The 22,271-nt window shown below is 47.7% G+C and overlaps 1 non-coding gene across 1 annotated transcript; it reads left to right on the top strand.

Annotated features, from left to right (window-relative positions):
- Window positions 1–20,615: 20,615 nt before the first annotated feature.
- Window positions 20,616–20,688, top strand: TRNAR-ACG (transfer RNA arginine (anticodon ACG)). The gene has a single exon. It is a non-coding gene; the product is annotated as a tRNA-Arg (tRNA).
- The last annotated feature ends 1,583 nt before the right edge of the window (window positions 20,689–22,271 follow it).

Genomic DNA, 22,271 nt, shown 5'->3' on the forward strand with positions numbered 1-22,271 from the left:
TGTGTGTGTCCATGTGTGTGTCAGTGTGTGTATTTGTCCGTGTGTGTGTCCATGTGTGTGTCAGTGTGTGTGTGTGTCCGTGTGTGTGTCAGTGTGTGTGTCAGTGTGTGTGTCAATGTGTGTGTCAGTATGTGTGTGTGTGTCCGTGTGTGTGTCAGTGTGTGTGTCAGTGTGTGTGTCTTTGTCAGTGGGGAGCGGTAGTGTCGTGGTTAGCGCGCTGCGCTACGAACCCGGCAACCCGAGTTCGATTCCTGCTCACGGCCAACACCAGTGACGATTATCTGAACCGGTCCTAGATCTCCCCTAGGTAGACTCAGCCTCGAATGAGTACCTGGTGCGGTGTGCAAACATCGTCACTAGGGAAACAAAGGCGGCCGGGCGTGGTGTTGGCCATCCACCCCCTCGTGTGCCGTGTCGGCCTTCATAGGTGCTCGCTAACAGCACTGGCCCCAACAGTCTGTTCAGGCTATACGGGGGATCTGTGTCTTTGTTTACGTGTATTTCGGCATAGGCAAACTAAGCACAAGCGTAGTGCCCCAGGTAGCTCAAGGGGTGACAGGTTGAGTTAAAAAAATCCGGTGTGTGTTTCAAACATCCAGGTCAGAATTGAAATCTTAATCGACATAAATGATTGAAATGCAATAGCTTTAGCACTACGTAACCCTCTCTGGCCTCTATGTGCGCTCCACGGTACAGCATTAGCCAATTAACTGACTACACCAATTAACTTAAGACACCACGGGCAATGGTGTGAGGTGCTGTCTCCGACTCCTGTTATCAACTCCATCTCTCCAGCCTCTCGGTTGATGTGCTGTGAAGATGGACCGTTGCCTGAAACGTTGCCCATTAAAGAAGGCTCATTACCAGAAACGTCGCCAATTATATGTTTGTAGTTTTAAAGCCACACAGTGTTATTGACGAACGTTTTGAGTAAAGAAAAATAGAATGAAGCCATTGAAGATGTCTCGTCTCTGATCTTATCTGCATCTCACCAATTCTCTATTTCAGATTTCAGATCTTTATTTATCCTCGAGAAATCCGATGAGCTATGAAGCTCATTGTTCACAGACGTCCAGTAGCGGCTCGTCAGAAAGTTACAACAACAAGAGCACGGTTGGCTACGTACGGTGCGACAGAAGTTCAACATACATAAATACAACATACACACAACATGCATTGAACATACATACAACATACATACAACATACATACAACATACATTGAACATACATACAGCATACATACAACATACATACACCATACAGACAACATACATACAACATAAATTCAACATACATACACCATACAGACAACATACATACAACATACAACATACATACAACATACATACAACATACAGACAACACACATATAACATACATACAACATACATACAACATACATACATACAACATTTGTGCCTGCGTTTCCATCATACTGTACTCACTACATCTGTATTGCTTTGAGATGAAAGATGAGCTCCCAGTACGTGTAGCGAAACGTCAGACACCACGCACGGGACGACGCGGAAACGCTGCGGCGAGCCACTCAGCGGCCCCAACCGCGAACTCCTCCTCCGCAGCGAAATTGAACTGGAGGAATCCGATGAGCGATGAAGCTCTTTTGTTACACCGATGTCCAGTAAGGGGCACGGGGGTCAGATAGTTACAACGACAAACAGAACAACAACAACACGACAGGTGTGAAAAAGATAGGAAAGGTAAGCAGATCACGAAAAGCACGGATTTAATCTGTTCACAAAACCCAAATCTACTTGTGAAATGTGTTCAGTGCTCTTCTTGAATGTGCATTGTTCCGTGTGTTGCGCCCGATGCTAATCTGACCGTCGTTCACACGAACGCCGCGTTCTGATTCACATTGTTGTGTGACCTACACCTCCCTTCAAAAGCATCATTTTTTATTCCGAACGAGCTCCCTCCTGGTTTTAAGTAAGTTTCATACGCACAGCACAACGGTATTAATAAGTCACGACAAGGCCGTACTTCTTCTTGGTTCTTTCGGTAAAGTCACGTAGAATGGAAATAATAAAATAATAAAAATAAAACATAATAAAATAATTCTCACGACGTTTCGGCCACAACGCAAGCAGCCGTCCTCAGGTGGAGAGCAGGTCTGTCGAGTAGACAGACCTGCTACTCGACATACCTGCTCTCCACCTGAGGACGGCTGCTTGCATTGTGGCCGAAACGTCGTGAGAATTTTTTTATTATGTTTTATTTTTATTATTTCCATTCTACGTGACTTTACCGAAAGAACCAAGAAGATGAATCCCTGCAGTCACGAAAGCTTTAAAAAGGCCGTAATTATAACATATATTGGGGGGGGGTCACATCCTCCCCAATATTCAAATATGTTAAAAATGTCCCCCCCAATACATTGCTATAAACAACGCCAAAGGCTAGTGGCACAAGCGGTTACAAATCGTCGCCTTTTTGCTCACCCCGAGTTATAAATGCATTGTCCTTGTACTGGTCGCCTTATCTCTGGTTTGACACTGGTGAGACGAGGCCCTGAAGACGGCTGTCAGTTTAAATGACAATGCCGTATATTATCAGAGCGCGTCTGTTTGCATGTGGTTCATGCAGACTTCATTCCTTGCAAAAGGGCATCTATTTGGTGTTTGAACATCCTAAACACCTCCTGTTGTATTGCCAGAAAGGGTGTAAAAAAAACCTATTTTTATTTTTCACACAGAGATCGCTTGTTTGGGGATCTCGGCGGGTGGCTCCGCCATCTCCGCCCTGCTGGGAGCCACTCTCCAAACATCCCGGATCGGATCCGTCGCGGATGAATTCGGGGGTTTTTAAGAGTTCGACGACGAAAAAAAACAAAAGACATTGAAGATTGGGATGACGTCTGTGACCCTTGCGGCGAGCGAGCGGCGCTCTACTGAAATCCACTTCGATCGCAAGGGATGTAACAACGAAAACTGAACAATAGTTTTTTGATAATTGTTTTTTTACCCTTCTATCTGGCAACAAAACTGACACCTTTTTTACAAGGAGTCATGTTTACATAGACCACAATACCTGCAGTCATAATGCAAACAAAAAACATAACTCTGATCATGTGCACTGTCCTTGAAGTTGATTGGTCCACACCCGAGACAGCTTTCCTTAGAGCCTAGTCTCACATGGGTTGGACCAGATGCATTATGACTGCAGGTATTGTGGTCTATGTAAACATGACTCCTTGTAAAAAAGGTGTCAGTTTTGTTGCCAGAGAGAAGGGTAAAAAACCAATTATCATATTTTTACTGGCAAATGAGGTTCCAATGGTGTAAATTGTTTTTTTTTTATTCCACCAGGTGTAAGGTCCCATCGAGCGATGTAGCTATTTTTCAGAAGCGACCTGGCTTTCACAAATAATAGCTCAACGAAGTGGCTTATCACGTGGACATTTATAGCAGCAGACAAATACTCTAAACGCGCGTTGATTCTAAATGTGGAGGGGAAAACCCGGAGGGCCTGGAGAAAAATCCACGCGACCACGGGGAGAACACGCAAGCTCCAAATACACAGCAGGCGTCGTCAGGGTTGGGATGGAACCCACGACTTCCTGCATACCAGGCGAGATAGTTAACATCTCCGAGCCACCGTGATGATGAGAGAGAGACACGAACTCCAATTATTCAACAGGCGTCAGGGTCGGAATCGAACCCACGACTTCCTGCATACCAAGCGAGGTAGTTAACATCTCCTAGCCACCATGATGATGATGAGAGACACCGCAAACTCCAATTATTCAACAGGCGTCAGGGTCGGAATCGAACCCACGACTTCCTGCATACCAAGCGAGGTAGTTAACATCTCCTAGCCACCATGATGATGATGAGAGACACCGCAAACTCCAATTATTCAACAGGCGTCAGGGTCGGAATCGAACCCACGACTTCCTGCATACCAGGCGAGGTAGTTAACATCTCCGAGCCACCGTGATGATGATGATGAGAGAGAGACACGAACTCCAATTATTCAGCAGGCGTCGTCAGGTTCGAGGTCGAACCCACGACCTCCTGCATACCAGGCGAGGTAGTTAACATCTCCTAGCCACCGTGATGATGAGAGAGAGACACGCAAACTCCAAATATACAGCAAGCGTCGTCAGGGTCTAGATCGAACCCACGACCTCCTGCATACCAGGCGAGGTAGTTAACATCTCGCAACCCGAGCGCAGTGCGCTAACCCACTGCGCCACCGCTCCGCCACCTGAAGTGCAGCGTCACGGGCGATCGGTGCACTTGGAAAAACGAATGCCCATGGGTGAGGGTGGCGTCACCCATGCCGGGTGTTGTCCGCGCCGCAGAGCAGCGAACCTCCCAGCCGCTGAGCTTCGTGAGAAAGGAACAAACTGGAAGAAAAAAAAACGTGAAAGGCAAAATCCGCTACGCGTGAAGTCGGTGCCGATGAATTATTGAGAGCGGTGTGAGTGAGGACGCGCCTTGGCGAGGCGACTTATTTAATTGTTTGTACGTTTTCGCTCAGTGGCGGCGCTCGGCAATGAGTAAGCGAAGCGAAAGCTCAGGGACTCATGCAGGTTTCGCAATGAATACATAATTAAAGGTAATCCATCAAATATAAATACGATACATACTAAACTACCTTTTTTTTATTTGACCAGGTAAGGCCCACTGAGCTATGTGGCTCTTTTGCAGAAGCGACTTGGCTATCACGAATGATAGCTCAACGGAAGTGGCTTATCACGTGGACATTTATATCAGACAAATACTCTAAAAGGCGCATTGGTTATAAATGTGGAGGAAAAAAACGGAGGGCCTGGAGAAAAATCCACGCGACCACGGGGAGAACACGCAAACTCAAAATATACCGCGGACGTCAGGGTCGTGATCGAACACACGATCTCCTGAATACCAGGCGAGGTAGTTAACATCTCCTAGCCACCGTGATGATGATGAGAGAGAAATACTCAAACTCCAAATATACAACAGGCGTCAGTTGCGGAATCGACCCCACGACCTCCTGCATACCAGGCGAGGTGGGTTACATCTCGTCACCATGGCGCCCTATCAACTTGAATTCAAATTCTAATTAACATAAAGAGGTCATGATCATCAACGTCTCTGTCGTATCTGAATCTCTCTTCTCTCATCTCACTACATCTCCACGCACCTCTGCATCACCCCCCCCCTCCTTATATCACTGCATGCATGCACGTACGTATGTTGAACTTCTTTCGCACCGTACGCAGCCAACTATGCTCCATCACGGTAGTTAGAAGATGTTAACTCCCTCGCCTGATATACATGAGGTCGTGGGTCAACATAAGAACGGGAGACAGAGCAGAGCCTCACCATTCTGGCGAATTGCCCGATGATGCTGGATGCAATTACCAGCGAAACGTCGTGCTACTCAAATTGTAAATGTTGTGGTTTCGCGCTTCAACACACCGGTGGGCTAAAGCAGTGAACTATTTGTCTTTTGTCAACGTGACACTTTTTTACTGATTGGCCGTGTCGGGTGGTGGAGGGGTTACGACACATTTATAAATAACGCGATCTAAACCCAAAAACGTTGATTATGAATAATATTGGTCGCGAAAGCCTACGTGTTAAACTGACGAAAAAGCAGTTTCTAAAGAAATCAGTTTTCAATCTAGATTTACAAGTGCATAGCTCCTAGTGCCCTCCTAATAAATCTGTAGCTCAGATCTCTTCTGAGACACAGGTTTATTAAAAACGAGGGCCCCTAAAAAAATATTTCCATCGAGGACCCCCTACCCGAAAATGTGCCAGCACTCATCTTCTTGGTTCTTTCGGTAAAGTCACGTAGAAGGGAAATAATAAAATAATAAAAAGAAAACATAATAAAATTATTCTCACGACGTTTCGGCCACAACGCAAGCAGCCGTCCTCAGGTGAAGAACAGGTCTGTTCAGCACTATCATTGTTATTTTCAGATGCACCCTATTTAAAAAAACACACAAAGCTGACATTTCGATTTAAAGCTTTCGTGACTGCAGGGATTCATCTTCTTTGTTCTTTCGGTAAAGTCACGTAGAAGGGAAGTAATAAAATAATAAAAATAAAACATAATAAAATAATTCTCACGACGTTTTCGGCCACAACGCAAGCAGCCGTCCTCATGTGAAGAATGAAAAAAAAGGTTACATTGCGGACAGCTGATTCCCTGCCAGGGCGAAGCGGTGGCGCAAAGGTGAACGCAGTTTCGCTACGAACCCTGGCACACATTGGGTTCGGTACCTGCCCACGGCTAACGTCAGCGGCGGGTGATTGCCAGCGATGCTCGTTGGGCTTGAACAGGAGCATGGCAGTCGACAGCAGCACAGATGCCAGAGGGGACGACAGTTCCCATAACGTCAGAATCAGCATCTTTATTGAGACTGCGGGGTGAATCCGATGAGCTCTGAAGCTCATTATACAGGTAGGAACAATGTTCCACACTGCCCACCAGGGATTATTAGTCTGTCTGACTGTCTGTCGTGCCTAAAAATATATATAATATAAACAGCTCTTTGATTGGTGGAGACCTACTGCCGGGTACGGAGAGGGGAGGGGCCTAAGGAAGGGCGGAGTCAGGAGAGGGGCCTGAGGGGGGGGGGGGGATCAGAGGAGGGGCCTGAGGGGGGGGGGGGTCAGGGGAGGGGGGGGGGTAAGGGGAGTTGCCTAAGCAAGGGGGAGGGGCCGATAGTTAAGGGGGCTGGCTACCTGGCTGGCTGCCTGGCTCCCTAAAGTCAAGTTATCTTGTATACAGGTAGGAACAACAGGTTCCACACTGCCCACCAGGGAGTATTTGTCTGTCTGTCGTGCTCGAATGCGCTGTCCAACCAAGTTCCTACCTGCCCACTCCGAAGGAACGTGTTTTATTCACAGATGTCTCTAGTACGGGGCGGGGCAGCGCGTGACAATGGGCGCAACAATTCGAATGTTGACATCGCCACGTGGCGTCAACGCTGCGAGTTACCTCAATTGCGGAAACTGAAATTTCACGGTTTGCGATGAGCCACATGGAACCACGCCGAGCCATCTGACGGTGTTAAAAAAACAACCTAAAATAAGCAAAGGCAAAAGAGCGGCATACATCCCAGGAAAAATATCTTGGCTCAAGATCTCGGCCACTCTGATTCACGCGCGCCGCGCTCGCCTGGAAAGTGATTGCGCAGTGACGGCGTCTGTGACTGTTGAACGCACGCACGCAAAGACAAAGGCCCCCCCGTATAGCCTACACCGCACTGTTGGGGCAAGTGCTGTGATCGAGTAGCACATGTGAAAGCCGGCACGGCACACGAGGGGGTGGGTGGCCAACACCACGCCCGGCCGCCTTTGCCTCCCAAGAGGAGATGTTTACTACACACCGCACCAGGCAATCATTTGAGGCTGAGTCAACCTAGAGGAGGCCCAGGACCGGTTCAGACAATCGTGGCCGGTGTTGGTGGCCGTGAGCGCGAATTGAACTCGGGGTCGCCGGGTTCGTAGCGTAGCGCCCGATGACGTACACACGCACACGTGTGCACACACAAACACACACGCACACGTGTGCACACACAAACACACACGCATACTCACACACGGCAATACAAACACACACGCACAGACAAAGGATCGCCCTGTATAACGCAGACAAGGCTGTTGGGGCAAGTGCTGTTAGCTCCCACCTACAAAGGCGGGCATAGCCCACGATGAGATTGCTGTGGCCAACACCACGCCTGGCCGCCTTTGTCTCCCCACGAGGTAGACTCTTTTTGAGGCTGAGTCAACCGAGGGACAGTCCCCTGAACGCTTCAGATCATCGACACTGATGTTGGCCATGAGCGGGAATTTATCTCGGGTTGTAGCGCGGTGCGCTAACCATTTCACCACCGCTCCCCCCACACGGACGCGCGCACACGTGTCTGTGCGCGTGCGTGTGCGCGTGTGCTGCTCACCGTGAGACGGACAGATCCTTCATTGTGCATCCAAGGTGAACACCCTTTCAGAATGAAAGTCTCGTGATCAAGGAGGTGTGACGCTAAGGCACTGCTGCTCAGCTCCTGTTTGAACGTGTCTGTGTGTGCGTGCGTGTTTCTCTGTGGGGGGGGGGGAGGGGGAGTGGTGGTGTAGCGGTTAGCACGCTGCGCTACGAACCCGGCGAACCAAGTTCGATTCGCGCTCACGGCCAACACCGGTGAAGATTATCTGAACCGGTTCTGGGGCTCCCCGAGGTCGACTCAGCCTCAAATGAGTAACCTGGTGCGTTGTGTAAACATCGCCACTGGGGAGACAAAGGCGGCCGGGCGTGGTGTTGGCCACCCACCACCTCGTGTGCCGTGTCAGCCTTCATAGGTGCTCGCTAACAGCACTTGCTTCAACAGTCTGTTAAAGGCTATACGGGGTTCTTTGCCTCTATGTGCCTCAGCACTTGCCCCACCAGTCTGTTAAGGTTATACGGGGGACCTTTGCCTCTGCGTGTCTCAGCACTTGCCCCACCAGTCTGTTAAGGTTATACAGAGGATCTTTGCCTCTATGTGCCTCAGCACTTGCCCCACCAGTCTGTTAAGCCTATACGGGGGATCTTTGCCTCTGCGTGTCTCAGCACTTGCCCCACCAGTCTCTTAAGGCTATACGGGGGATCTTTGCCTTTACGTTTCTCAGCACTTGCCACACCGGTTTCTTAAGGCTACACGGGGGATCTTTGCATCTGTGTCTCAGCACTTGCCCCACCAGTCTGTTAAGCCTATACAGGGGACCTTTGCATCTGCGTGTGCCAGCACTTGCCCCACCAGTCTGTCAAGCCTATACGGGGGACCTTTGCCTCTGCGCGCGCGCGCGCGCCCGCCCGGTATCTCTCCAGGTTTATTTTTACGCCGAGCCCCAGACAGTTGCCAAAAATCTGCGACACAGACGCTCGCGAGAAACAAGCGCGCGCCCGATTATTTAACCGCCGCCGCCGCGGGAGGGCCTTTCGCTCCGGATCCAACACGCCAGCCAGACACTCAGGACGCGCGCGCGCACAGAGCGAGGGGGGCCCTTGCCGTGCGCGCAGCGATCAGCGCGCTGCGAACTTTACGAACCAGCCACGGCGACTTCACCCCAGAGTTCGATTCCCGCTCACGGCCGCCGGCACCAGTGTGCGATTGTCTGAACCCAGGGAGGGGCGGGAGAGAGGCGCGTCTCTTTGTAAGGGAACTTGCTTCGTGGCCTTACTTATTGAGGGATTCACTACCGCCGTCGTCGCCGTCGTTATTATCCACGCGGTAATTGCGGCTCTTGGAATTATTGACTCGAAGGAGATGGCTCATCTTCTTCTTTTCTTTGGTTACCGGCCCCTGATCTGAACCGGTCCTGGGTCTCTCCCCCCGCCCCCACCACCACCACCAACCCCGTCCCCTATAGGGTCCGCTTCGCCTCAATTGCTGACTGCGATGTGTAAAACCATCGCCTCCAGGGAGACAAAGGCGGGCGGGCGGACTTGGTGGTGGCCGCCCTCGTGCGCGTTATGGCCTTCGTAGGTGCTGATGCTGCTCGCTAACAGCATTTGCCCCAAGAGAATGTTAAGGTTGTACGAGGGGGGGGTGGTCTTTGTCTTTGTGAGCGATTGTTTGGCCCGCGCTCCGAACCCGACGACAACGAGTTCGAATCCCGCTCATGGGCAATAGTGAAAATTTTTTATTTCGGGTCTGGGCCTCTCCTAGGTCAACTTAACCTGTTTCCTGGTGTAATCGTCAGTACCGGGGGAAGAGAAAAACACAAATCGACCCTGTATGGGGTTAAACGGACGCGGCACAGGATAGGGAAGAGATGGTTGATCCGGTATAGAAGGATGTGGAGCTGAGTGGACTTGCCGATGACCGGAATCAGCGGTGTCAAGATCGGTCTCTGTGGAGGAGGAGGCTCGTGAAGGACGCTACCGGGAAGTTGGAGGCAGTCGCTCTCCAGCAACAGCGGAGGGCGGAGGAGCGACGCTCACAACAACGAGCGGAGCGCCGGGAAGATAAAGCACAGCGAGTTGGCACAGTAGGGGGCACGGTTATAGCATCTTCCAATCATCTCAGTCAGTCAACCTATGGCACCTGGGTCTGCCCCGTGTCCTCCTGCCTGCGAACCTTCGACACTTCACGTGATAGCCTTGAAGTGCACCTAGCCTGGCACAAACGGTGTGGTGAAGTCGCCGTCAGTGGTGAATGGCTGCTCTTGTTGTGACCATACACCACCCTCTCGTGCGCCGTGGTGGCCTTCAGAGGAAGTCGCTAACACCCCAACAGCCCTTGCCCAATCTAGATTTTAAGTTATCGTGACTGCAGGGATCCATACTCTTTGGTTCTTTCGGTAAAGTCACGTGGGTATAAAATAAAATAAATTAAATCCCGACGTTTCGATCACAACACAAGCGTACGTCATCAGGCGGAACCGATTTATTTTATACCTACGTGACTTTACCGAAAGAATCAAAGAGTATGGAGCCCTTGCCGATACAACAATGGAAATAACCGTTTATCACCCTTTTAAACAGAAGAACGATTGAGGCATCGTTCAATGATTGGGACATTTCATTGCCGTGTAAAACATTTGGGGAACAGGTGCGCTATTTTTATTTCCAGCAACTGGCCCCGCTTCTTTGACGATGTCCACATTTGTTACAGCAGCTGGTCCACCACCAGCTTTGCATTTCCTTTCATGTTGAAGAAGGGCAGCGGAACGGCGAACGGTCGAGACAAAGTCATGTGCGCGTGTATGTTGAACTTCTTTCGCGCCGTACGCGGCCATCCGTGCTAATCGGAGGTGCTAACGAAGGAGCCGCGGCCCAAATGAAAGAAACACCTCCGGGACGATATCCGCTGTGAAGATGGACCATCATAAATCCACTGCTGGATGAGTGCCACCGCGAGCCATCGCCATATCTCGCGGGGCAATCCACCCAGCGGCGATCGATCCACCATCGTGGCTCCATCTCTGCGCTGGAGGTGCTTTCTGGGGCGGTCTCTCTCGGGCTGATGTGGCAGACGCGGGGAGCTCTTGAGCTCAAACTTATGAAACGAACCTTCCATAATATAGGGGAGGTTGTTTGGGTTAGATCGCGTAAATACAAATGTGTCGTTAAAACCGCCACCACCCGACACAGCCAATTAGTAAGGTTTGTCACGTAAACAGAACGTGCCAATTCGTTACTAGTAGAGTACTAACCAGTTTGTTGTAAATGTTGTGGATTTCCTCTCCAACACACCGGTGTGCTGTACTAGTAACGAATTGGCACGTTCTGTTTACGTGACAATCTTTACTACATGTATATTTACGCAAGCTAACCACCAAAAAAAACACATTATGGATAATATTGGTCGCGAAAGCCTACGTATTTAAACTAACCTTGGTTTTATTTGAGCAGGTAAGGCCCACTTGAGCTATACAGTATAGTATTCTTCTTGGTTCTTTCGGTAAAGTCATGTAGAAGGGAAATAATAGACGTTTCGGCCACAACGCAAGCAGCCGTCCTCAGGTGAAGAACAGGTCTGTCGGAAAGACAGCGTCTGCCGTCTATTATTTCCCTTCTACGTGACTTTACCGAAAGAACCAAGAAGATGAATCCCTGCAGTCACGAAAGCTTTAAATCGAAAGGTAAAGTTATTGTTTTTACAAGCGCGCTGGCTTTCACAAGTGATGGCCCAACGGCGTGGGTTGTCATCACGTGGAAATGTATAGCATCCAAATACTTCTAAACGCGTGACGTTGTAATTTTTTGCTTAAAACTGTCGTGACTGCAGGAATTAATATGCTATGGTTCTTTCGGTAAAGTGACGTAGATAGAAAATAAAATAAAAATAATAGAAATAATAAAAATGCAAATATAAAAAAAACATTATAAAAAAAATATATATATAAATAAAAAAAACTCACGACGTTTCGATCGCAACACAAGCGGTCGTAATCAGGCGCGATCGAAACGTTGTGAGTTTTTATTTTATTTTATAAATATTTTTATTATTTTATTTTATTTTCTATCTACGTGACTTTACCGAAAGAACCATAGAATACGCGTGACGTTGATTCTAAATGTGGAAGGAAAAATCGGAGGACCCGGATACAAAAAATCCACTCGACCACGGAGAAGAAAAAGAGACACACAAACAAACTCCAAATATACAGCAGCAGCAGGCGTCAGGGTCGCGATAGAACCCACGACCTCCTGCACACCAGGCGAGGTAGTTAACATCTCCTAACCACCGCGGCGCCCCAAAGCAGCGGGCGCTCTGTACGAAAAAGCGAAATAAAGAAACCAAAAAAAACCCCCGAAACCTCAAGCTGGCAGCTGTGGTCAGTCGACAGAGTGGCGACGGTGGCGGAGACGCGTATCATCGTCGCTCTGAGCGCGGAACAACAGTCGGAAGGGGCGCGCTGTCCGAGACACAAAGCGAGGAAAATGCCAGGGACTTTCCATTCCCCAATGCCCGGCGTGTTTTGAGCGTGCGTGCGTGCGTGCGTGTCGGAGAGCGGTAGGTCGACTCAGCCTCAAATGAGTAACCTGGTAGAGACAAAGGCGGCCGGGCGTGGTGCTGGCCACCCACCCCTTCGTGTGCCGTGCCGGCCTTCATAGGTGCTACTCGCTAACAGCACTTGCCACAACAGTCTGTTAAGGCTACACGGGGGATATTTGCCTTTGGAACGGTAGTACTGTATAGCTATTGAGGGAAGTGCTGTCAGCGAGTAGCACGTATGAAGGCCGGCACGGCACACGAGGAGGTGGGTGGCCAGCACCACCCCCGGCCGCCTTTGTCTCCCCTAGTGGCGATGTTTACACACCGCACCAGGTACTTTTTGAGGCTGAGTGGGGAGCGGTAGTGTCGCGGTTAGCGCGCTGCGTTACGAACCCAGCGACCCGAGTTCGATTCCCGCTCACGACCAATAACAGTGGGAAAATATTAAAAACCGGTCCTGGGTCTTCCCTAGGTAGACTCAGCACCCTCTTAATGTTGTCTATATATATGCATTGACAACTTAAAACATTACGGAATACCACGTTATTATGGCTGTATTGTTCTTGTGATCTCGTATCACCCAGGAAAGCCTCCCCAAGTCTCCGGGACACTTGCACAGGAGAGTCATGCCACGTGTTCACGGGAGTGATCATTGCCACGTGTAATGCGAATTTGGTCATGTGCAGGTAGCCCCCCCCCCCCCCCTTATTCTCTTTCCAACATTGAGGATGTTCCGGCCATACAATCGTTTCCATAGTCGTTGTTATTTATTTATTTTAGTTTTCCAGACTTTGGTTGAGAAACAGTTGTCCCGTTTGCTTTCAGTGAAGCTCAACGTCTCGGTGCCATCTGTTTTTTCCTAACCTTCTAACCCTTTATGCACCGCTTTTAGCCCTAACCCTAACAAATATTAATGCCACTATGGAAAGCATATTCTTCTGGGGATAGAGATATTCACAAAATATTTGTTCCCTGGGGGGGTGGTGGGGTGTTAACAAAAAATAAAAAAAATCCCCCAAACATATTTGTGGGGACCAATATCTGTTGACACCCCAGACTCAAAGCCATTCCCTTCTTCGCCTCGAGGTGCGACAGGAATGCCCCGTCTGGCTTCTACGCTTTAACGCGGTCGTTTGTGACCAACGTAGTCCAATTTCGAATACATTTACGTAATCAAATTAGCTGCATTCACACGGCCGCATTGGACGCTTCAACAAACTCGGAGCGCCATACAGGCTCGTCTCAGGCATTTGGAAGGGCACCCCCCCCCCCCCCCCACGGCGGCAGCTGTCCCTGTGCGGCAACATGGTGAGCCGGCGCCGGCTTTGCCAGGGAGAATCAGTCGGCCGGGGAAGAGGCGATGGTCACAATGGAGTCAATTTGGCAGTGGCGGTTAAACGTTTTTCACCCGGTACAGATACAACGGGAGGCTGATCAAGTGCCTGGGGGTGCTGCCGACAGATTGTTCCCTACCGATCACCTACATTGTTGCGTATCGTGCATGCTGCTTAATCAGTTGGAGTTGGCGACTCTGCTGCTGCTGATGTGTGGAGCTTGCCGTGAAGAGGCTGGGCCAAACATGTGAGCCACAACAACAACAACAGCAACAACCACAACAACAACAGCAACAACAACCCCCCCCCCGCCCCATCTGTGCACGACAGATTTGCGTAACGGAATCCTGCTATCCCATTCAATTCTCAATGAGTAAACGTGGTTGCGGTTGTGGAAAGGGTGGAGGAGTTGCCATACCTGGGCAGTGTGCTCATGACCAGCGCAGGGTTTGGCACGCCGGACCGGGTACTCTGTGTCATGTGCAAGAATGTTTGTTGACGTTCTTTCGCATCGTGCGTAGCCAACCGTGCTGATCGGTAAGGACAACAAACTAAGCACAAAAAGCAGTTTTTAAGAAATGCGTTTTCAAACCAGATGATTTAAAAGTGCATAGTTTCCCAATATCGGAGGGAGGAGCGTTCCAGACGGCCGCAGAAGCGCGCGATGCGGTGGCCACCCTCTTTGTTCGATAGGCAGCCAAAAAGTTATATATAAAAAAAAAACTTTTTTTTAAACACGCTTTTATGAAATGTACTGTAGTAATGGAAGAACTCCACGACTCCAGGAAGCGGCCCCGAAGCTTGCCATAACGTACGGGACCGTAGACAATTACAGCCAACGTCAGTTGACCGTGGACAATTAGACCCAAGCCGAAACATAACATATAAAAAAGATTGTTTAAAAATATTGAATTTTATTTTGAATGATAAAATATAGTATTGTCAACAGTATGACATAAGTATACCAAGTTTGCAGTCGATACCACATTGGGAAGTGGGTAAAAATTGAGTTACAAGATTTGAGGATACAACGACAACAACAACGACGACAACAACAACGACAACGACAACAACAACAACAACAATAGACAGAGTGAGTTAAATGAAAGCGTGCAATAAATCCGCCGCTGGTGCGCGGATGACGATCAGAGTTGGCCGTGAGGGTACACGATGTCCATCGTCGTTGATGGCTCGCGGGGAATTCGACCCAAGTCACCCAGAACGTGCCCCCCGGTGGCTTTCGGCCAATCTCGGCAGCCACGCGGGCGGTGGAGGCCTCGGACAGAGAGGTTGGATGGGCGACTGCCAGCCTCACGGCATCTCGTTGCGAAACGACAAACTCCCGTTGTGACTTTCTTCGCTTATACTCTTAGCTCTTTCGGTAAAGTCACGTAGGTAAACAATGAAATGAAAATTAATAAAAAAGAAAATAATGTTAATTATTTTATTTAAAAGAATTGTTATTATTTTATTTTTTATTCATAATTTTTTATTAATTTTTATTTTTTATCTACGTGACTTTACCGAAAGAACTAAGAGTATGAATCCTTGCAGTCACGAAAGCTTCAAATCTAGAATTCTTCGCTTACCACGCTCGCCGGCTCTACCCCATCCAGCAGTGGATTGCAAGTGGGGCTGTAAATTATTACATTTTTATTCATTGCTTTTTTTTGGGGGGGTGGGAGAGGGGTGGATGTGTGGGCAGAGGAGGAAAGGGGGGGGGGTGATAGACGCTGCTTGTCACTTACGACCCACGCTGTCTGTGCCCGGCCCATGGGGAGCAGGGAGCATGGGCGTTGTTAATCTTGGTGTCCCGCCTGCTTCCTGGGGCTTCACAGCGACCCCAGGGCAACCCGGACTACAGATCCCCCATTGTGTCTGCTTGCGCGTGTGTGTGTGTGTCTGTCTGTCTACACTAGCCGGGAGACAAAGGCGGCCGGGCGTGGTGCTGGGCACTCACACCCGTCGTGTGTCGTGCTCGGTCATTGTCGGTGCTCGCTAACGGCACTTGCCCCAACAGTCTGTTGAGGCTATACGGGGGTGGGGGGGGTCTTTGTCTTTATCAGCAGCAAGTCCTTTACAGAGAAGCACGAGAGCTCTGTACAGGCTGGTCCAGATGTCTCGTGACCCACCATTTAATTTTCTAAATTTGAACAAAAAAATTCAAATAAAATTTATTTTAAACAAACATAAATGTGCAAATGGGAAAAAAACATGTTAGGGGTCAATTAATTGGGGGGGGAGGGGGTGTCATTAGACCGCCCTGTACAAGGCTATAGTGCTGCTGCTAAGCAATCTAACTGCTCCACAATTTGGGTTATCCACTTTCCGCATTTATTTTACTTCTTTTATCCAGAATTAGTAGTCCAACGCTCTATTATTTTGTGAGTCTTCTCCCCATTCGATCCAGGACCCTTTACAGAGGTCACTGCATCCACAAACTTTAGCAGTGATCCCCCGACGTTGAGCCAACGTTGGCATGTAGTTGCAACCGTTGACCCAACGTTGACCCAACGTTTCATTTTTTTTTCGATTTAAAGTTTTCGTGACTACAGGGATTCATCTTCTTGGTTCTTTCGGTAAAGTCACGTAGAATTGAAATAATAAAATAATAGAAATAAAACATAATAAAATATTATGTTTTAAAATATTATGTTTTATTTTTATGATTTCATATTATGTTTTATTTTTATTATTTTATTATTTCAATTCTACGTGACTTTACCGAAAGAACCAAGAAGACCAACGTTTCATGTTTACTGGGCCTCCTCTGTTGTTGGCGGCGATCGTCGTCATCATCACCGTTGGGTTGATTTTGTTTCACCAGAGTGACAGACGTGGATCACCGTCTGTTTCTGACGTGATCGTTTTCTATCCTCTGCCTCCACCAACCTCCACGCCATCAGTCCACATTGTTCTAATTCATCTTCTGACACCGATGCCATTCCGCTCGCCTTCCCATCGCCCTTGTTGCATTCATGTGCGCCGGAATTCTCCTGACATTTTTGTTGGCGGCGTTTTATGGGCGAATGAATCCCCATTTCTCAATGTGGAAAAATGCGGGTAACAGGAAATCTTTTAGCACTTCCAAGATACCCACTTGTGGATTAATTCACCAAATTCAAGTAATGAACACGACCTTCGTCAGTGAACCGAGCAATTTGCCTCCCATGAACAGCTTGCGAGTGAACTAGAGGTCTTTATCAATCGTCTAAACTACACTCCTGTAATATAATTGATGAATACACGTCGGCTAAGCTTTTGAGTGAAGTACCTCGTTTCAGAGAAGAAATCAATCGCTAAGCGGGATAATCCATCAAATGCTAGATGTCACAGAGATTCATCTTCTTGGTTCTTTCGGTAAAGTCACGTAGAATGGAAATAATAAAATAACAAAAATAAAACATAATAAGGACGGCTACTTGCGTTGTGGCCGAAACGTCGTGAGAATTATTTTATTATGTTTTATTTTTATTATTTTATTATTCCCATTCCACGTGACTTTACCGAAAGAACCAAGAAGATGAATCCCTGCAGTCACGAAAGCTTTAAATCGAAATGTCACGGAGAATTGGCGATTCACGGGTAGGGGAGCAGACTCGATGATTGTTAACGCATGGGGGGAGGAAAAATAAACGGGAAGTTGATGAGAGGAGAGACAAAGAGTGGGACGTGAGAGAGAAGGGATGGAAAAGGAACAAAAGGCGGCTGCAGAGGGGTCAGGCACGATGAGGACACAATCAGAATACGGATCATCGATTATCCGGCACACGATTATCCGGCTTCCAACATTGCAAGTGGGCCCGGGCCGATCCGGTGGAACCGTTCCAAAGGCTGCATCCAGTTCGGGGATCGTCTGACACATGGCAGTTGAAACAAGATCGTAGTACGTACATCACCCCATGTTGAGTCTTTGAGATCGGAGTGGTAAGTACGGTGGAGTAAATACGGTAACCTTTTACAGTAGGATATTTATTTGTGTCTATTTGTATGCTTATTTATGCCAATTTCATATAGTAAACACATTTTAAAACCCTAAAAACATATACAAAACGCCTAAAACATGTTATGCAAGAATGTGCTAAACAAAACTATTTTACTGGTAGGAACCTCCTGGATACACCAGCCCACAGGGGATTATTGTGTCCGTCCGTCCGTCGTGCAGGGAGGGGCTGGGTGGGGAGGAGAGGGTGGGGAGGGGCTGGGTGGGGAGGGGCTGGGTGGGGAGGGTGGGGCTGGGTGGGGGTGGGAGGGGTGGGGCTGGGTGGGGAGGGGCTGGTCACCCCGTGGTGCCCTTATAAAACTCAACGTTTAACCTACTCACGCCGGCTTGTGCCCGCCCTCACAGTCGAGCATATTTGCGGAATACACCACGCCGCCGTTGACCCTGGCCATTGACCGAGCAAACCAACGTTCCTACCAGCTCCCTCCGCAGGAATGTGTTAAATAATTATGTCATTATCTGGCGTTCTCGAAAATGTTGCACCCCTTATCCCCGAATACGTCGGAAAAGATAATCGATCATCTATTGTATTTATACTGGAGGAATCCGATGAGCTATAAAGCTATTTTTCACAGATGTCTAGTAGGGGCGGGTCAGAATGTTTCAACAAACAAGACAAAAAGACATTATGAGTGCAAAGTATAGGAACGGTAAAACAATCACAAAAAAAATCTAAGTAAAAATAAAACTAAGCAACTTTTATTTTACCAGGTGAAGCTCACTGAGGTGTTTCTGAAGCGACCTGACCACAAATGATAGCTCAACGAAGTGGCTTATCATTATGTAAAAATCTATAGCATCCAAAACAATCTAAAAAATCTCATGCGTTCGCTGTTGCGCCCGAAACGTCGTGATTTAATTTAGTTTTCATTTATTTCATTAGATTTTTTACCTACGTGACTTTACCGAAAAAACCAAAGAGTATGAATCATTGCAGTCACGAAAGCTTCAAATCTAGAATCATGCTTGAACACATATCTACCGACTCCGATTGCCTGATTTCAAGTGGCGACGCGGGGCCTGAACGCTACTGCACAGAGTGGCGTCTGTTTTCACAGCGGGCCGCGAAGGGAGCGGGATTCAGAGTGGGCGTTGCAATAGAGAAGTCACGTGATTCACGGTGAGGTTTGAGCTGATTTAAGAGACGAGGATTTCGAACTCCTGCAAAGGGCTTCTCGGCGCTTTCCGCCTCGCCCGTCACTCCCACTGGTGTCCTCTTCTCCCGCCCCACCCCTCCATGTGTGCAGATACCAGAGGTGGGACAAAGTCATTGTTATGCAAGTCCAAGTCGAGTCGCAAGTCATCAAATTCATGACTCGAGTCTGACTCGAGTCCAAGTCACATGACTCGAGTCCACATCTCATAGGTGGGACAAAGTCATTGTTATGCAAGTCCAAGTCGAGTCGCAAGTCATCAAATTCATGACTCGAGTCTGACTCGAGTCCAAGTCACATGACTCGAGTCCACACCTCTGGTAGATACTATTGACTCTATTGTATGTTTCGATTTAAAGCTTTCGTGACTGCAGGGATTCATCTTCTTGGTTCTTTCGGTAAAGTCACGTAGAAGGGAAATAATAAAATTATAAAAAATAAAACTTTCTAAAATATAATTCTCACGACGTTTCGTCGTAAAATAATTTTCACGACGTTTCGTCGTGAGAATTATTTTATTGTTTTATTTTTATTATTTTATTATTTCCCTTCTACGTGACTTTACCGAAAGAACCAAGAAGATCTATTGTATGTATTTTGTGAAGACATATAATTAATTTTGGAGGGGGGGGGGGGGTGGCAATTGTTGTAAACATGTTGGATCAACTTTTTACCCCCACATCTGGAGAGGGGGGGGGGTCCACTTTCTATAACTTGTTGATTCAGCCCTTCTGAAAGGCACTTATAATTAATGAAATTGGTCGCGAAAGCCTACGTGTTAAACCTCATAATAAAGTTGACGGATAAACGGAACGCCGCGCTTTTATAATAGATGGATGTGCTTACCTTTTGATGGTTTATGTGCGTGTATTAAGCTGTCCTGTGTTGCTACCGTGTGTGACGTTGTGGTTACTATATCCTGGCAAATATGGCTCTACCTAGCTTTGCTTCTACCGTTTGTTTACTTATCTTTCGTAACACAAAATATATATTTAAGATATACGGCCATACACAACGATTGCCAAGTTAAATTTAATCTTACGTTGATTTAAACAAATATATTTGAATTGGCGGCTCAATTATAATGGTCAACATCAGCTACGAAAAGTCCACTGCTGGATGAAGGTCTCCCCAAGCCGTCGCCATCTCTCCGACTAACCTGGGATCACTGCAGGCCATCTGGAATATAACTTCAATTGCCATTTTGGTTTCTAGTACTGGTAGGAACCTCCTGGTTCCACCAGCCCACAGGGGATTATTGTGTCCGTCCGTCCGTCGTGCAGGGAGGGGCTGGGTGGGGAGGAGCTGGGTGGGGAGGGTGGGGCTGAGTGGGGAGGGGCTGGGTGGGGAGGTGGGGGGTGGGAGGGGTGGGGCTGGGTGGGGAGGGGCTGGTCACCCCGTGGTGCCCTTATAAAACTCAACGTTTAACCTACTCCCACCGGCTTGTGCCCGCCCTCACAGTTGGGCATATTTGCGGAATACACCACGCCGCTGTTGACCCTGTCCATTGACCGAGCAACCCAACGTTCCTACCAGCTCCTCCGCAGGAATGTGTTCAAACTAGCAATGCGTACATCATGTGGACGTCACTTTCCGTCCCTCCCTCCAGCCAGCCAGCCAGTAAAACTTAAAAATATATTCAGAAGTGTGAAAGTCCACTTCTGCAGGAAATGAACATATGGGCCAGTGGCGCAATGGATAACGCGTCTGACTACGGATCAGAAGATTGTAGGTTCGACTCCTGCCTGGCTCGATAGTATTTTACGCGGACCTATTAGGCAAATACAATCTATATCAATCGTTGAGCGGGGAAAAGTCATCGCATGATTTGGTTTTAGAATTTGCCTTCACAGTTTCTGCGCATGTGTATCCAGCTGTGTTTTGCTGCCACCCAATGTTGATTGGTAGTAATTTTCATACAGAATTACTAAAACGTTTACATTTATTTGTCTGTGCATGTTCATGTATTTGTAGTGATTTTCATTTAAAATTATAGAAACATTTACATGTAATTGCCTGCACATGTTTATAATGAAATGGCAGTTATGGGTATTATAATTTTTTTGTCCTGTACTGTAATACGTCCCTCGGTTTAAGAAAACAAAAGCTTTGTGTGTGAGTTTAGTGCACTCTACTGGATTAAAATAAACATTTCAACCATTGAAACAGAATAATGTGGGATGGAGTGCATTATATTATATTTACACTATATTCTTGGTTCTTTCGGTAAAGTCACGTAGAAGGGAGATAATAAAATAAAAAATATAGAAAACATATTTATATATAAAAGTTGTATTTATTATTTATTACTTTATTTTATTATTATTTCCCTTCTACGTGACTTTACTGAAAGAACCAAGAATATGAATCCCTGCAGTCACGAAAGCTATAAAATCTAAATTGATATTTACACTGTTAAATTCTGAACACTCTTAATGTTTGCAACACTGAAGTTTCGAAAATCAGTATTTTGTATTGGGATGAAGCCCAACTTTGCAATTTTATTTGTTAAGCTATTAATTGACCGTTGCTATGACGAGGCCGTTAGAAATTCGGAGATGGGCTCATATGTCAAATGGTTATGATCAAATTGCAATCTACACAGCTGGAAAAAAACACATCAGAATAAATAACTGCATACCTTTCCACCCAGTACACCTAGAACATTGTCACCACCGTCGGGGCAACGTAACACTAAAGGGGTATTGCCTAAAACGTCGGATATTTTAGTTATTTACTTTTGAAGTAACAATGTTGTTGTTGACGAATGTGTTCAGTGATTTGTTAATTCCGCACCACTGCCGATTAGTAAGTTAAATTTCGATGACGGTTGGTATTATATTCAAGACTAGTGATGGTTGTACTGTTTGTAAGTAAGTGCCCGTCATCTTAAGGTGGGGAGCGGTGGTGCAGCGGTTAGCGCGCTGCGCTACAACCCAAGTTCGATTCCCGCTCACGGCCACCAACACCGGGTGACGATTATCTATACCGGTCCTGGCCCTCCCCGAGGTCGACTCAGCCTCGAATGAGTAACCTGGTGCGGTGTGTAAACATCGCTACTGTGGGGGACAAAGGCGGCCGGGCGTGGTGCTGGCCACCCACACGCCCACGTGTGCCACAATGCCGGCCTTCGTAGGTGCTACTCGCTCGCAGCACTTGCCCCAAAGAGTCTGTTGGAGGCTACACGGGGGATCTTTGTCTTTGTCATCCCCCGCACGGAAACATCACAGTGGCATGGCAATTGAACGAAACAATAGCGCGTTATCGATGTTCGCGCGCGCGCGTATCTTAATAAACAAGTATCGATCGATCGACGCTTCGTTAAAATAAATTAAT

This window comes from Lampetra planeri, chromosome 53 (assembly GCF_965212315.1).
Source record: "Lampetra planeri chromosome 53, kcLamPlan1.2.h2, whole genome shotgun sequence".
Taxonomy (NCBI): Eukaryota; Metazoa; Chordata; class Hyperoartia; order Petromyzontiformes; family Petromyzontidae; genus Lampetra; species Lampetra planeri.